We start from the raw sequence: 16,291 nt of genomic DNA, 5'->3' as shown, positions 1-16,291 counted from the left end.
AGACTCATTTTTGACTTGGTTTGGCCTGAGGGGGGAAATCACCCCATGGGAAGCTGGCTGACTAGGACCACCTGAGACCCTTGAACATGAAAACTGACAATGTGGATGGGATTTGAGGAGGTGATTGAGTAAGGACAGTCATTTCTATGGGAAAATTGGGAGATAGTTACTGGGGACTGGCTCTGGTCAAGAAACTGGGTGCTCCCCTGAGGACTGCTCTGCAGAGGGCCTGGGGGTTTTGTTCTGCTTTCTGTCTATTGTGCTCTTCTCCGTGCATTTTGCTGTGCCTACGTTGTGGAGGTTGTCACCAGATAAAGCCTGCCCAAATTATTCTTGAGACTGTTCTGGCTCCCTGCCCCAGGGAGAAAGACAGCCTTCAAGGAGGAAGATGGTACAGGAAGACATCCCACCTGAAGCGCTGGTGGCCAGCTGGTTTGTCTCCTGTTCTAGCTCCTCACTCAGAAGGATCATGGCACCATAACACCACAGACCAAGAAGGCTAAGGTAAAGCTTATCTGCAGAAAGTTTGCCTGTTGCATGTCCTCCAATGGGAGAATAAGAGGAGTATCCCCCATGTGCCCCTGGACTAACAGCATTAGTGAAGTTAAAAAAAAAATCATTAAAGACACATCACTGCTGTCCCCTTAAACTCTCTCCATGAGACAATGTGGCTTCTCAGTGTGTGTGACAACCCCTAAGATGTCTGTTTGGAACTACATGCCCAAGTCACTCTGCCTGGTGGATCCAGAGGCTCAAGGGCTGTGGAATGACAACCTGAGTTTGCTGGGATACTTCTGGCCTTGCCAGTCACCATCTGGCCCATAGTTAAGAAAGCAGCAGCCACCTACACAATGGCCTTGGATAAGGAAGAATAGACCCAGACAGCATGGAAGTCCATAAGGACCTGTGCTTCTTGACCTGGATGGAAATGTCAAAGTCCACTCTAAGTCCTGATACAACGGTGTTGCCTGGCGATATCATACGTACCTGGCAGGAAGTATTCTATAGCTCACAGGACAAGAAAGACAATAGCCGGAAGCTATCTCCAAAGATGGTATGATTAGTTCCTTAGGTAAAGATCCTGTGAAGCTTATCCACGAAGCACAATCAGACGGAGCTCTGGGCACAGAGTTGGGAATAGACACAAGCTGTTCCTGTATGCTGCTGCCATGGCAGCTCATGGCCTGGTGAATAGCACACCCTAGCATGAGCCTCCTGTATCAAGGGCTGAAAGTGGCTACCTACACCTGAAGAAGGGAGAGGGCAACTGAGACACTGGGCAACTGTTGTGGGTTTATACAACTGCCAACCCCACAGGACAGGAGCACATGGGGAGGCCCCCAAACAAGCTATGACTTTTGCAACAATCATTTTAACCCTTGATCTCAGTTCAAGTCTTTCCAGTCTGCAAGGATTTGCTCATGCAGAAGAGCTATTATGGCTTCACCTCACAGACACACTTGGGACCAGTTGCTGCCTATGCACCTCCTGTCAATGTCACGAGGGCTGCTGCTCTGTCAGGTGCATGGTGAATGCTTCACATCCTCCCAGGTTGAAAACTGACTTTTCCACCTTCTGGAAGACACCTTCCCTGTTAACATCCATCACCATCCTGTGCCAGGGATGGCCTCACAGACTCCCACCAACTCTGATTACATCTACCTGGTAAGGCCTTTTCTGTGTATTTACCCAGTAGCCACTTCCTGGGTAAATACCATTTCTATGGTGTGTACCTCCTGGAAACACTAGGAGGCTCAGTGGTGTGTAGCAGCCATCCAGGATGGAAAAGGTTTGAAACTTCAGCTTATTTGGACTAACCTCCAAGCTCAAACTCTTGTCTGTGACCTCATCTCCAGTGCACATAGTGTCCCAGACCTTACTGCTTGTTCTGAGTTCTCCGGGTCTTTCTGTTCCATTCTGGCTGGCATTCTTGCTCTGCACTCAAGTAACACCATGCCTGCTACCACCTTTCATGTCCCCATGTAACCATTTTTCCTAGCCCCAGCATGCTCACTTCTTTTCATTGTTCCAGGTGGCCTGACATTATACATCCAATTGTGGCTTCTCCAGACTATTCACTGATCACGAGGCACTGAGGTCACTGACAAGCTCCACCATGAGTAGCCAAACTTCACCCTTGCTAGGTATGCTTTCACCAACCTTTGGCTCCTTGTCTAGTCCTTAGAGTCCAGTCCTGCTTACTCTCTAAACTGCTTTCCCCTTGTTATTGGTGAGACTGCCCTAGATCCACAACTGAACCCCATTCTCATTACCTCCCCTAATTGATCTGTTGGACACAGGACTTTACTCTCTCTACCGATGCAGTTCAGTCCCAGCAGATCATTCTGAGGATGCCACCAATTCCCGTCTCACCATGATAGTATGCCTTTCTTTCATTTTTATTAGTTATACATGGCAATAGAATGCACTGATACATCATATATAAATAGAGTATAATTTCTCATTTTTCTGGTTGTACATGATGTAGAATCCCACCATTGTGTAGTTATATATGTACATTGAGTATTAATGTCTGATTCATTCGACTATCCTTCCTACCCCCATACCTCTTCCTCTCCTTTCACTCCCTTCTACCTAAAGTAACTCTATTCTTCCCTAGCTCCCTCACCCTTATTGTAAGTTAGCATCTACATATCAGAGAAAATATTCGGCCTTTAGTTTTTTGTTATTGGCTTATTTCACTTAGCATGATATTCTCCAGCTCCATCCATTTACTGGTGAGTGCCATAATTTCATTCCTCTTTAAGACTGAGTAATATTCCATTGTGTGAGGTACTGGGTTAGATACTCAGCACCACATAAAAATAAATAAATAAATAAATAAATAAAATATTGTGTCCATCTGCAGTTAAGAAAATATTTAAAAAGAAAAAAAAAAGAAGGAGAAGGACTCCCAAATATTTTTTTGAGGTTATTGTGAATGGGATAATCTTCTTTATTTTTCTTTCAGTTGATTTATCACTGATGTTTAGGAATGCAATTTCACAGGTTGGTATATATTATTCCAAGACTTAGCTTTGAGGGTCTGGGTTGAGAAGTCAATTGAGATCCAGATTGGTTTCTTTCTAAATCTGACCTGTTATTTTCTCTGGCAGCCTTTAAAATTCTATATTTACTCTGTTAGGTGTTTTCATGATAATGTGCCATATAGTGGGTCTGTTGAAATTTTGTATATTTGGGGTCCTGTAAGCCTTCTGTGTTTGATTTTCCATTTCATTCTTTAGGTTTGGAAATTTTTCTGATATTTTTTCATTGAAAATATTGTGTATTCCTTTGGTTTGTATCTCTAAGCCTTCATCTAGCCTGATATATCTTAAATTTGGTCTTTTCATGTTATCCCATATTTCTTAAGAGTTCTGTTCATGGTCTCTTAACATCTTTTGTACATGGTAAACTTTATTTTCATGATTATATATTTTGTCTTCATTGCCTGAAATTCTGTCTTCCAGGTTGTCTAGTCTATTGGTGATACTTTCTATTGAATTTTAAATTTGGTTTATTTAGTCCTTCATTTTGAGGACGACCTCCTTCTCTTCCTTCTCTTCCTCCTCCTCCTCCTCCTCCTCCTCCTCCTCCTCCTCCTTCTTCGAATCTCTATATTTTTATTGAAGTGATCTTTCACTTCCTTTATTTTCTATCTGATTTCACTCCTTACATCATCCTTTACCTTGAAAATCAGTCTATGTACATTCCACATTCTTTCTCTGACATTTCTTCAACTGTAGTGTTGATAAATTCTATTACTGAAGTATCTTGGTTTGTTTGGAGCAATTTCGTCCCTTGTTTTTTCATGCTGTTTACATGTCTACCCATCTAACAGTGTGGATCTGAAGTGGTTAGAGTTTCTACCTTATAGACTTGTGGTGTCCCTGAAGGTTTCCTGTATCTCACCATTTAGGGGGAGAAAAATAATAAAAAGAACCAATGCAAACAATATGCAACATTAAACAAAATAGCATCTGCTATGACATCTACAATGTTAGTTGTCACAATTAACAGAAATGATATGCTCAGTTATTGCTTACAAGAGTAAGTTTGCAAAAGTGTTTACAATTTCAAATGGTGGACAGGGAGAGAACAGAATTGATGTAAGATGTGATGATTATGAGGGAGGAGGAAAGAAGATAGAAGAAAAATAAGGAAGAGTGAAAGAACAACAGAGATTGTTAGCATAAGAAAAGAGAAAAAGAATCATCAGAAACTGATGAGTGAGAGGAAAATATATATAAAGTAAAAATTTAAATATTAAAAATAAAAATAAAAGAATATAAAACAAAATTGAAATATCCTATCCATCAAAAGACTGATCCATGAAAAATAACTGGTTTCAAAAATGCTAAAAATGAGGGGGAAAATAAGCCAGATATGAATATGTATAAATGTCCATGAACCATTAAGGTCAAAATTAAACAGAGAAAAGAAAAATTCAATGAAAAGTTAAAGAATTGTTTCTGATTGAGTTCAAAATATTCTCAGCTTGTCTTCTCAGCAGTGTTAGGTGGGGTCTGCTGTAGTTTGATGCTTACTCCACCCTCAGGGTGGGATTGCTATAGTGAGAGGTAATCCCATAAGTGGAACTCCTGGAGGTGGGGTTTAGGCTTAGGTGGGCTCCAGGCTCTTCACTGAATGCCAGTTGGTCTAGAGATTTTAAATCACCTATTCTTAGCCCACTATGCACTTGCAGACCCCATGTTTCCACATCTCAGTTTCAATCTCCAAACTTAATCTACTTACTTAACTTGCTTACTCAAGGTAAGTAGATTGTACCTCTTGATAAGAGAAGAGTAGACAATGTGTCAATGTATAGCCATCTTCAATTTGCTAAGTAGATCTCCCACATGGAAATAGTGGGGTAGGGAGAGGGAGCATGGGAGGAATAGATGAACTATAGATAGGGCAGAGGGGTGGAGGGGAAGGAAGAGGGCATGGGGTTAGAAATGATGGTGGGATGTGATGGTCATTATTATTCAAAGAACATGTATGAAGACCTGAACTGGTGTGAATACACTTTGTATACAACCAGAGATATGAAAAATTGTGCTCTATATGTGTAATAAGAATTGTAATGCATTCCACTGTCATATATAAATTTAAAAAATAATTAAAAAATGAAAGAAATTTAAACAAAACAAAATCTTTCATTAAACAAACTTTTAGGTGAAAGCCAGAATGTAAACAAAAATTTCAGAATTACTGAATAATAACAATATATCCTGAAAAATCACCTAGTATCATTTACGGACACCTTCCTTCAGTATCAGGATATTCTATTGCGTCTCATACTTCATTCAACTAATTTGCCATATTGAGCATTTAGGTAATATCAAAAAATTTGTAATGACAAATAATGCTAGAAAAAATAATTTTATGTATTTTTAATTTGTTCAAGGTCTACTTTTAGTGTAAGTTTCTAGGAGTAGAATAGATGGTTCAAAGGCTATGTGCATATGAAATTTTGTTAGATACTATGAAATTCTCCTACAATTTTGCATTCTTTCCAGCAACATGAAAGAATTCCCCCATGGTCTCAACAAAAGAATAAGTTCTACATATTTTAAAATTAATATTGAGACCTCAAGCATGGGAAAATTGAAACTAAAACTAAATGTAAACAAATAAACGCCAGTTGTATTTCCGTATCAAATGGAAAAAGGAAGAAATAATAAGAATAATTCATTTTTGTTTTTAATGAAAATTATTATTTTAGGATCATTGGGATTCACTTGAAGCTACAGTTGGGGAGGGCATCTCATCAGAGCCTGGCCAGGGTGAAATCTCAGCTTCCTGCTTGGACTTTTCAGGCCTGGGTTAAGGGCGGGACCCCAATTTTTCTGTGGTATCTGGCTGAATAAAGTGGTTATTGTTCAAGCACTGTCTTGCTAGGCTGCCCTTTTCCTATCCTTTGCTAGGGAAAGCTGGCTGTTTGTGTTAGTTAGCTTTTTGTTACTGTGAACAAAATAGTCAACGAGAATGACTTAGAGGAAGAAAAGTTTATTTTGGATTAGTGTTTCAGAGGTTCAATCCACACTCTGCTTGCTCCCTTGCTTTAGGCCTGAGATGAGGTGGAGCATCATGGACAAAAGGCTCAGTGGGGGAGAGCTGCTCAGCTCATGGTGGGGTCAGGAGGCAGAGACAGAAAGTGGAAGAGGCTGCAGGGAAGATGAACTCTTCCAGGGCATGCTCCAGTGGCCCACTTCCTTCAGCCATGCCCCATCTATGTACAGTTACCACACAGGTTACAACTCTCATAATCTAATCATCCCCTCCAAATAGTGCTGCATCAACCCAGGAATTTTGGGGGACACCTCACATCCACACCTGCACACTGCTGTTGTTGTCTGTGCATGTTGGCACTCCTGGGTTGTTCAGCATTGAGTCTAGAACATGTGCTGCACAAAGAAAACCTAGGGAACTCACTATCATGTTGTTCTTTGGGTCTCAAGTTCCCCTGGCTTTCTGCCTTCTTTTCTCCACCTTTCAGGCTTCTTGGGTTTATTGTATATATGAAGTCCAGAGGCTTTAGTTGAATGGGAATAAGAAAAAGTTTATCCATCTTGCTAGAAGTAACTAGTTGAATAACTTTGAATATAGTTTTCTTTCTTTCTTTCTTCTTCTTCTTCTTCTTCTTTCTTCTTTCTTCTTTCTTCTTCTTTAATTATATACCCTCAGCCTAAAGGGAACAACAACAAAAACAACAAACCACACAAATAAATCCTGAACTACTTTCATTGATTTGTTCTTTGGGCTGTCACACGTGTCACAATTCTGAAATTATTTCCTGACCATCTTAGGGTTAAGCAAATGAATAAATGTGTTGGTATTATCGGAACCAGGATTTTTACTGAGGAAGAAGGAAGTACAAGTATGGGACAGGAAAAGCAAGGAAGAGCCCTGTGAAATTGTACTGGAACTTGGAACTGAGGATATGAACTCTTTTTTTCTTCTTCTATTATCTATCATCTGTCTATCACCTATGCTGTTTCTCCCTTTTAGTTCTACTTTGGAAAGGGCTAGATGCAATTATACTCCAATGGTCATAAGCACATCAAGCACCTAAATTTTGCTTTCTAAATATAATTTTCCACTAAAAGGAACATGCTTTCCTTATAGAAATAACTGATTTCTAGATTGTGGTAGGAAAGGCAGAAATTAAACCTGAAATATCTTGCTGTGAGAGAACATAAGGAAGTGCTTTAGTAAAGTGGGCAATGTCAAAAGTCCCCTTGAAACCAGCTTGAAGGGACTCCCTTTGGCTAAATCTGGGAAAATTTGAGCATAGAGATAAGACAGCAATAGATTATAATCCACTGAATAAAATAAGAGTCTGTGAGTTATTACTGAAAATAGGCAATATGCAAATAGATATGTAAAAAGATAAATGGAGGAAGGAATGGATGGCAGTAGATCAATGAGATGGTTTTGAAGTGTGGTGAAGATTGGTTGGGACAAGAACCATCAATGATGACATATCTAGGGGATAAGTTTGAGGAGGATCAGGATATTTGCATGCTTCTCCAAATGCTCACCTCCCCAGATTGCTCATTATTGCAGTCGGAAAAAAATAGCAACTGTACAACAGACAAGCAGAACAATCTTTTAATGGGAGAGCAGCATCAATAACACAGATGAAGAGACAACAGGTACAATGTGCCTCTGGATGTAATTTTCTGAGAAAGGTTCAGTATCACTTTCATAGTATTCTGCCTGTTGATGGAATAGTTGAATTTAATCAGGAGGAAATAGACAAATGCAAATTGAAGAATATTCTATGAAATGACCGGAGTGTACTCTTCAAAAATATCTGTTATTTAAGGTAAAGGAAGACTGGGGAATTGTTTTAGATTAAAGGAGACTAAGGGTGAAATAACAAACTATCAATCTAGAGTAGAAAAATCCAAACAGGATATTATTAAAATAATTGAGAAAATTGGAATAAAGAAAGTTGATTAGGTAAAAGTATATCAATGTTCAATTTCTTGAATTTAATAGAATGTACAGAGATTATGTAAGAGACTAAAGTCAATGTTCATGTTCTTAGGAGATGCACACATAATACTAAGAAACAAAAAGGCATGATGTATCATGATGTATGCAACCTATTTTCTAAATGTACATATACAGTGAGAAATTATTGAAACAAATGTAGTAAAATCTCGTGAATCTGTATAATGGACATTTTGGAATTCCCTTGCAGCTTTCTGTAAGTCTAAAATTATTCTCAAGTATGAAAAGTAAAAATAATATATAAAATAGTAGATGAAAAACTAAAAATGAAGATGGGAAATGAAAACCTGGCTAAAGTCCCATCTATGGATTATCGACAGAAATCTATTATGAAACTACTTTTGCTCAGACTGGCGGAGCTTGTACTTATAATAATTTTTCAGATATTCAGTGTGTTCTGGTGGAAACATTGGCACCTCAATGAACATAAGTGATGGGTTCTTCAGCTTGTTAAAGAAAGACTAACACTGAAGAAGAAATAGTGAAAATCGAGAACTGATTTTGACATTAATGCAATGAAAGGGCATCTTTAGATAGAATTCCACTTGGCATACATATTATTAGAATATGACTACTTTAATGTGGGGAAAGACAATGTGAAGAATATGAGTCCTTTAGGCAGGCACTTTTGGTATTTGTTTAAACATGATCTATGTCATTTAATAGCCAACACCCAAACATAGCAGCTGGTTCTCTTTCTTCTAAACTAATGGAGTAGTTTTTTTAGCCCTGGGAAATACTTACAAACTCAAATTCATTGAATTCTCTTTCCTTAGGACTCCTTTCGATCCCCTCCCTCACACCCTTGCCAATCCTAATGTCCTTTTACCCTCAGCAGAATCGTATTTCACTCTAATAATTTGCACATTTGCAAAATTGGACACCTCGGGTTTTATTTTCAAAGTATTGCTCCTGGGGTGTGTCCCAACTTCTTGGCTTCTTTAAATATGTGTACTTATCAGTGTGTGCATTTATGACAGCCTGCTCCTTGATAAATTGGTCCTCCAGTTCTTTCTTGGGATTCAAATAGATTTCTTAATGTATGGTTACAAGCTTATTGACTGTGGTCATGTTTTAGAGGGCAGACTCTCCAAAAGAAGTGACCCTCTCTGTCACTTTGCCAAAACAACATGTGATTGTTTGACATGCATTATTATGATGACTAAGGACACTCTTTCAGAGATGACAGATTTGTGGCTCAAATATTCACTGATATATTTAAGTAGTATAAGCCAATTATTATCTTTTTTTACTTAATGGCAGGAAAGAGTCTTACAAAGAATAATAGAAGAATAAAATGAACCAGTTATTTCCCCACCAAGAGAATCAAGGCCTCTTTTAGTCAATAATTAGATAGAATAACTTGGTTTGTTCATTCATCATTTACATTACTGTGGGTTACAGAAGGAAAGACAGATAATGCTGGTCTCCTTTTAAAAATCAGTCACAAATACCAGTTTTGCTTTGTAGTATAAAAATGAATAATTACATAAGTTTTATAATCAATTCACCATTGAATACAAAGGAGCACAGAGAAGGGCTCAAAAGTATGTGTTTGATTTAATTCCATAAAATTTGACAACCTTCGTCAGGCTCAGTCATTGAAATTGTGGGCCCCACAGTGAGGCTATTAGCAGTATCCACTTCCTTTTAAAGGGGCCCAAGGATTCTAGGGAGCAGGCACTTGGGCTAGAATATTACAGATTCCCCCCCCCCCCCAAAATGGAAACAACTTTATTGTGTTTGATAATTGTAAAAGTAATGCATACTTTTTTTTCAAGCAACTTGGAAATGCATATACTTTAGTCAAAAATAAAAGATCATCTTGTCTATTTGCCTCCTCAAAGATAATAACTATTAATAAGTTGTATATAGCTTTCCAGACTTTTAATTTTAAATATCAACTTTTTTACATTGAAGTGAAATTATAACATATTATTTTGAAACCAGATTTTTTTTCATCTTAAATATTTTAAAATCAACTGATACATAAAAAGCATAAAAATGACACATATTAATGGGGTACCATATAATGTTTCTATATATGTATACATGGCAAAATATTTAAATCAGGTTAAACATATTTATATCCTCAAATATTTATCATTTCTTTATGGTAAAAAATTTCAAAATCATCTCTTCCAGTTTTTTGAAATGAATGGTACCTTATTGTTATCCATAGCCACCATACCATGCAATATTAACCAGAACGTCTTGCTCCTATCTACCAGCAGCTTAGTACCTATTGACAAACTCTTCCTCTCTTGCCAGCCTCTGGTAGTCACCATTCTACTCTCAACTTCTCTGAGGTCAACTTTTTTAGATTCCTTGTATGAGTGAGAGCATGTGATATGTCTTCCTGTTACTTATAGTTATGAACTCAGTTCCATCTATGCTGCTGGAAATGACAACATTTCTTTCTTTTTATGGGTGAATAGTATTCTATTGTATATATGTACCACTTTATCCATTTGTCAGGTAATGGTCACTTAATTTGCTTCCATTTCTTGGCTGTTATGAACAGTACTTCAATGAGCGTAGGAGGGCAGATGTCTCTTCAATTTACTGGTTTCATTTCCTTTGGATATATACCCAGTAGTGTGATTGTTGGGTCATATGATGGTTCTATTTTTAATTTTTTTGAGCAACCTCCATGTTATTTTCCATAATGGTTGTACTACTATTACGGAAACATAGTACAAGGGTTTCTTTTGCTCCATATCCTTGCCAGCCCTTATTATCTTTAGTCTTTTTTGATAACAGTCATTATTACTGGGGTGAGATGATATCTCATTGTGGTTTTGATTTGCATTTCCCTGATGATTAGCACTTTTTCACGTACCCATTGGCCACTTTCATGTCCTCTTTTGATAAATGTCTAGATTTATTGCCCATTTTTCAATCAGATTGTTTTTCTGCTATTTTTAAAAATTCCTTATATATTCTGGATATCAACCCCTTTTCAGCTGGATAGTTTGCAAATATGTTCTCCCATCTGTAAATTGGCTCTTCACTCTGGTGATTGTTGCCTTTGCTGTACAAAAGCTTTTTAGTTTGATGTAATCCCATTTGTTTCTGGTGCTTTTAAGATCTTGTCTTAAAAGTTCTTGCCCACTCCAATGTCCTAAAACATTTTCCACTTGTTTTCTTCCAGTAATTTCTTGGTTGCAGGTATTACATGTAAGTCTTTATTTAATATTGAGTTGATTTTTACAACTAAAAAGATATAGGGTCTAGTTTTTCTTCTTCATGTGGGTGTCCAGTCTTTCTAGAATTTTTGAAAAATCCATCCTTTCTCTAATGCATGTTGTTGGCACCTTTGTAAGAACCCAGTTGGCTATAGATACATGGACTTACTTCTAACCTTACTGTTCTGTTCCATTGGTCTATGTGTCTGTTTTTATGTGAATAATATTGCATGAAATGACATTGCTGTTTGATCACTACATGTAATCTTGCTGTTTTAATTACTGTGGCTTTGTAGTATATTTTCAAGTCAGGTAGTTGTTGTTACTCCAGATGGCTTTAGTTATTCTAGGTCTTTGTGTGTGTGTATATTTTCATAAAAATTTTAGGATTGTTTTTTCTGTTTCATGAAGACTATCATTGAATGCCTTGGATTCAATGGGGAGGGGTTCTCTTTATATCTCATAACAATTTGATGCATTTGATGGATCCATTTATATACCCTCATAGATCCTATGCTCTTGCAGCCTTGAAATCCAAATCCTTTCTCTATTCCAAAGCTTCTATGCCAGTACTTTTTATGCACCAGGAGCTCCTTACATGTTAAACTTGAATGTACTTTTAAATTGGTTCCAAGGGACACTGAATTAAGGATTAATGCTCACACAATATTAAGAATTTCATGGCATGCAATGAAGAAACTCAGTATGACAAGAACTCTTCTGACAGAAAAGAAGGAAGGAGAAGAAAACATAGGTGGAGTAGAATGGCTACAAATGAAGAACAATGATTTATCCAATAAACCCAACATGATTTGTAGCTTTCTCCATGAAAATGAAGATGAAGTTGTGGCTCCAGTCTTCAATAAACCTTTGGAGTAAAAGAGCAAGAGATTCAGATGAAAGACAGTTCAAACCTAATCTATGAACAGGAGAAACCAGTGCATTTGGATACAGAGGAATCTGGTCGTTTTGTTGATATCTCTTCTTCTGAGATGGAAGATTCTGTTTTTATGGAAACTCAAGATGTTGCCTTAGAAATCACTCCTAGATGAAATGATTTTATTAATAACTAGTCACAAACTTAAAGAAACTTCCTATGTTAAATAATTGCCAGTGTAGCATTCATTTGTTCACTATTTTTTTATTTTTATTTTTGGCCATACATTTCCAGTTATAGAACCACTTGATATACCCAAATCATTCAGGAACAGACATGAATTAAATTTTGAAAATGTGGTTTAAAAAAAGGTTATCATTGATATTTCAATAGGGATTGCATTGAATCTATAAACCACTTTTGGTAGTATGAACATTTTAACAATATTGATTCTTCTAATCCATGAACATAGGATATATTTTAACTTTTTTGTGTCCTCTTCATTTTCTTTCATCAATGTTTTATAATTTTCAATGTAGAAATCTTTCACCTCTTTTGTTAAATTTATTTCTAGATAATTTTTTTTGTAACTATTGTAAATGGAATTGCTTTCTTGATCTCTATTTCAGAGAATTCACAATTGGCATACAGCAATACTACTGATGTTGATTTTGTATCCTGCAACCTTGTTGATTTTATTTATTTGTTCTAGTAATTTTTTTAGTGAAGTTTTTGGGGGTTTCTATATGCAAGATCACTTCAACTACAAACAGTGACAATTTGACTTCTTCTTTTCCAATTTGTATACCCTATATTTCTTTCTCTTGCCTGAGTTCTCTGACTAGGACTTCCAGAACTATCTTGAACAAAAATGGCAAAATGAAAGTGGGCATTCTTGTCTTGTTCCACACCTTAGCAAAACACTCTCAGATTTTCCTCATTTGTCATAATGCTGCTGTTGCATTAACACAAATGACTTTTATTATGTTGAATCATGTTCCTTCTATACTTAAATTGTTTAGTGTGAAGTGATGTTGAGTTTTATCAGATGCTCTTTTTTTTTGTATCTATTGAGATGACCATATGGTTTTTGCCCTTCATAAGTATGATGTATTACACTTATTGAATTACTGAATTACTTGCATTATTGGGATGAATTCCACTTGACCATGATGAGCAATCTTTTTAATGTGCAGTGTATTCAGTTTCTGAGTATTTTGTTGAGAATTTTTATGTCTTTGTTAATCAAGGATATTGACTTGGGCTGGGGTTTCAGCTCAATGGGAGAGCACTTGCCTAGCATGTGTGAGGCACTGGGTTCGATTCTTAGCACCACATATAAATAATAAATAAACAAAATAAAGTATTGTGTCCATCTACAATTTAATTTTTTTTTTTAGAAAGTATATTGGCTTGTGGCTTTCCATTCCTTTTGTGTATGTTCTTATCTTGTTTTGGTGTCAGGATAAAGCTGTCCCATAAAGTGCATTTGGAAGAACTCTTTCCTTTTCTATTTTTAAAAATGATTTAAGAAGAATAAGTATTAGTTTTTGTTTGGATGTTTCATAGAATTCAGCAGTAAAGCCACCTAATACTAGGCTTTTCTTTGATAGGAGACTTTTTTTTTTAATTACTGATACAATCTTGTTACTTGTTATTGGACTGCTCAGCTTTTCTATTTTTTGGTAAGGTGTGTGTGTCTAGGAATTTGTCTATCTCTTGTAGATTATCAAATTTCTTGCAATGTATTTGCCACAATAATCTCTAAGAATCATCTGTATTTCTGTGATGTTAGTTGTGATGCCTCCCTTTTCACTTATTTTCTTAGTCTGTTTCTTAAAGATAAATAAAATTGGCAAAACAAGGAACTAAATTTCTGTGTATTTGTATATTTTCCAATTTTTTGTTATTGATTTGTAGATATATTGCCTTATGGGCAGAAGTTTTAATTTTTAAAAATTTATGTGGTCTATCATATGATCTATTCTGGAGAATATTCCATGTGCTATGAGAAAAATGTTATTTGGTAACTGTTAGTGGAATGTTCTATGCATATCTGTTAGGCCTATTTGGTCTAAGATGCAATTTAACTCTGATACTTCTTGTTGATTTTCTGTCTGGGTGGTCTGTCCAGTACTGAAAGTAGCGTTTTAAAGTACCAACTATGATTGTATTGAAGTCTATTAATTTTACTTTTGATATTTGGATGTGCTGATATAGAGTGAATATATATTTAGAATTGTTATTTGCTACTGGTGTAATTGATTCCTTTATCATTTTATAATGACCTGCCTTATCTCTTTTTACTGCTTTTGATTTAAAATCTATTTCATATGATGAAAATATAGCTATGCCTGCTTTTTTTTTATTTCATTTGCATGGAATATCTTATTTTACCCCTTCACTTTCAGTCTAAGAATGTCCTTAGAGGTGAACCATTTCTTATATGCAACACATATTTGGGGATTTTTTTTCTTTTATCCATTGTTATGGTTTAGATACTAGGTGTTTCACAAAAGCTCCTGTGTAAGACAATGCAAGAAAGCTTAGAGATGAAATGATTTGGTTATAAGAGTCTTAACCTAATCACTACATTAATCTCCCGATAGGGATTAACTGGTTGGTAACTATAGGTAGGGTGTTCCTGGAGGAAGTGGGTCATTGGGAGCATGACTTTGGGGTATATATTTTGTCCCTAAAGAGTAGAACTCTCCTCTATATGTGTAATATGAATTTTAATACATTCTGCTGTCATATATAACAAATTAAAAGAAAAAAAGGAAAAGAAAAAAAGAATATACTAATAGATATATTCATTAGAAAATATCTAAACATCTACAATGTAGATATTTTGATATCCTCAATTGTGAATCATGCAATTTTTAAAAATATCATTAAAATGACTAAATAAAAAATAAAAGATAAAATGTGACAACTGAAAAAAAACAAAGAAGAGTAGAGCTCTCTCTTTCTCTCTGCTTCCTGGAGTCATTTCCTCTGCCACATCCTTCGCCATGATGTTCGGCCTCACCTCAGGTTCTGAGGAATGGAGTTGGCTAACTATGGACAGCAACATCTAAAACCACAAGCCCCCAAATAAACTTTTCTTCCTCTAAAATTGTTATTGTCAGGTCCTTGGGTCACAGCAGTGAAAAAGCTGACTAAAACATCCATAAAGTCACTCTGAGTCTTTTAATTAGAGAATTTCATCCATTTACATTCAAGGAAATTAGTAATGGGTAATGTCTTACAATGGCCATTACGGAACATGTTTTTGAGTTTTGTTGTTGTTTCTTCCTTCCTCCCCCTCTTACAGTCTTCCTCTGTAGTAAGTGAATTACTGAAGTAGGGGTTTTGATTTTGCTTATTATTTGTGGCTTCTCAAGTACAGATCATTGCTTTGTGGTTACCATGAGGCTTCCAAAATCATTTTATTATAACAAGCTATTTTGTGATGATAGCAACTCAACATGAGCATAAAGATCAGATCAGAAACAAAGAACGAGAAAATTCATTAATAAGAACCCTGCCCTTGTACTCCTTTCCTCCCCTCATTTTGAGTTTTCGAGATCTCTTTTTACACCTTTCTGTGTCATCTCTTAACATTTTAATGGAGTTGTTACTTCTGATTGTTTTGTTCTTTTAGTCTCCACACAAAAGATAGGAGACACCATACTTGGAATATTACAGCATTCTGAATTTGTTTATATAATCATTCTACCAGTGAGTTTTATACCTTCCCATGTTTTCTTTTCGCCCATTAATGTCTCTCTCTTTCAGTTTGAGGAGCTTCCTTTAGCATTTCTTGTAGAACAGATCTGGTGGAGATATATTCTCTCAGTTTTTGTTTGTCTGGAAAATGTCTTTATCACTCCTTCATTTCTAAAGTATAGCTTTGCTGAGTACAGTATTCTCATTTGACAGCTTTTCCCCTACAGTACTGTGAAAATTTCATGCACTCTCCCCTGGCCTTTGAGGATTTTGCTGAGAAGTCTTCTGTCAGGCAAATGGAGACACCCCTGGAAGCTATTTCTTTGCTCTCACAGCCTTGAGAAACTTCTCTTTATCTTTCACCTTTGTAACGCAAATATTTGCTCTAATACCGTCTCAAAGTTCCCATAAGCTATCTTAATTCCTCTTCATTCTTCTTCTCCAACTGTGCATTTTCAAATATCCTGTCTTCAATATCAGTAATTCTTTC

This window comes from Marmota monax, unplaced genomic scaffold (assembly GCF_021218885.2).
Source record: "Marmota monax isolate L192 unplaced genomic scaffold, Marmota_monax_Labrador192_F-V1.1 WCK01_AAM20220418_F8-fsc00002, whole genome shotgun sequence".
NCBI classification, from domain to species: Eukaryota; Metazoa; Chordata; class Mammalia; order Rodentia; family Sciuridae; genus Marmota; species Marmota monax.
This window is presented reverse-complemented; position numbering follows the sequence as displayed.